The sequence below is a fragment of the Bos mutus genome, chromosome 1, assembly GCF_027580195.1.
Source record: "Bos mutus isolate GX-2022 chromosome 1, NWIPB_WYAK_1.1, whole genome shotgun sequence".
Taxonomy (NCBI): Eukaryota; Metazoa; Chordata; class Mammalia; order Artiodactyla; family Bovidae; genus Bos; species Bos mutus.
This window is the reverse complement of record NC_091617.1, coordinates 14,125,821-14,128,263: the sequence shown is the minus strand read 5'-3', so window position 1 is coordinate 14,128,263 and position 2,443 is coordinate 14,125,821.

Genomic DNA, 2,443 nt, shown 5'->3' with positions numbered 1-2,443 from the left:
ACCCCATGGACTGTAGCCCACCAGGCTCCTCTGTCATAGAATTCTCTAGGCAAGATTGCTGGAGTGGATGCATTTTACTTCTCCAGGGGATCTTCCTTACCCAGGGATTGAACTCAAGTCTCCTGATTCTGAAACGAGCACTTGGAAGAGTTAAATGTATTACAGCATTACACAGTAATAATCTGCAAAGCTAGAATTTAAAATTAGTTCTATCAAATGCCAATTTCTTTATTATCTGGATCACTATATTCTGTTGCTCAGTTTCTCTTATTATCTATTTTGATATACACTCAGGAATGTTTATTTCAGTATTTAATAAGTGCAGTTCCACATTATGCACCAGCCATCAAACAGTTGCCAATATTATATTAAATTCCTAAGATAAAATGATCAAAATCTTTCCAAGTGCCATTGATTATATCAGCAATAACATCTCAGAAAAGTTATCTCAATAATTCTATATACCTCAGTATTTACTTCTTTTTATTTTTGGTGTACAGTGTTCTAGTTTATAATTTTTGTGTGTGTGTGCTGAACCTCAAAAAAGACTTGACTGAAATTATAAAGTGTATTCAAATCTCTGCATTATAGATGTACTGTGATTAATAGAATTGTGAATTCCTGACAGGGTAGAAAGAGAGGGGAAGGAAAACATGCAATTGGGAAGAAGGTGATTGTTTATCACAAACTTTTAATTGTTCACCTATTGAATAATTTCTGCACCTTGTGGGTAATCTTTAGACCCATCTTCTCCATATTCAAAGAATACAAGGTAGTGTTCTCTGAGTTGTTCTCCTTCGTTCAATAAGTTTATGAATCAGTCAGTCTATATCTGTGACTGTCTTGACTGCACTTTTCATTGTACTTAGAATTGGTAGGTTGGGAACTGTAATAATGAATCTGAAATGGTGTGGATGCAATGATAAAGCTCGAGTAAAGCAGAAAAAAAAAAAAAAAAGATGAGATATTACTTGATCTCAATGGCAGTCAATTTGATATCTTGTATTTAATGGAAAATATTGAACATTCCTACCTCGGACCTTTTCAGTTTAAAGTGAATAACTGTTATATATTTTCCATCATTAGTTTTTCCCCTAATTATTTTTTTCTCATAAAAATAATTGACGAATAAAATTTCATCTTTTCTGAATTTCATATATATTCTGTGGGAGTATTATCAATTATTTTTACCTGTGTTACTTTACATGGTGTTTTTAAACAGCCTCAGGGTAAACATTAGCATTTCAAAGGTTTTGGTTTAGTTTTATTTTGATTTCATCCTCAGCCTGCTATGAGGGGTGTGTGTGTGTGTTTTAATTTAAAAAATTAATTCCTTTAAAATTTATTGGTACTGGCTCATAAATTAATGTATCCTTACTTTTTCTAGCATGTTTTATACCAACTATACCCAAAAGAATATTAGGATAATCACAAAAGAATAATTAAGGAAGTACTGAATAGATCAAAAAATGAAAATATTTCCTAAGATATATATATAACACTAAATTCTTGGGGCTCCAAAATCACTGTGGTGGCAAATGCAGCCATGAAATTAAAAGACATTTGCTGCTTGGCAGGAAAGCTATGACAAACCTGCTGCTGCTGCTGCTGAGTCGCTTCAGTTGTGTCCGACTCTGTGCGACCCCAGAGACGGCAGCCCACCAGGCTCCCCCGTCCCTGGGATTCTCCAGGCAACAACACTGGAGTGGGTTGCCATTTCCTTCTCCAATGCATGAAAGTGAAAAGTGAAAGGAAGTCGCTCAGTCGTGTCCGACTCTTCGCGACCTCATGGACTGCAGCCTACCAGGCTCCTCCGTCCATGGGATTTTCCAGGCAATAGTACTGGAGTGGGTTGCCACTGCCTTCTCCGTGACAAACCTAGACAGGATATTAAAAAGCAGAAACACCATTTTTTGTTGCCAAAGGTCCAAACGTATGGTTTTTCCAGTGGTCATATATGAATATGACAGTTTGACCAAAAAGAAGGCTGAGCACCAAAAATTTGGTTCTTTTGAATGGTACTGAAGAAGACTTTCAAGTGTCCTTCGGATTGGAAGGTGACCCAACCAATCAATCCTAAAGGAAACCAACCATGAATAGCCATTTAAAGGACTGATGCTGAAGCTGAAGCTCCAATTGTTTGGCCACTTGATTTGAGGAGCTGACTCATTTGCAAAGACCCTGATGCTGGGAAAGATTGAAGGCAAAAGGAGAAGAGGATGGGAGAGGATGGGATGGGTAAATAAGCATCACTGACTCAATGGATATGAATTTGAACAAACTGCAGAAAATAGTGAAGGAAGGGGAGCATGGCATGCTGTAAACCATGGGGTTTCAGTCAGACACAACTTATTGACTGAACAACAATAATAGCAGCAACGTGATACAAAATCGAAAGTTATTTAAAGAATGGAAATAAGTTATTTCACAATTTTAAGTTGAA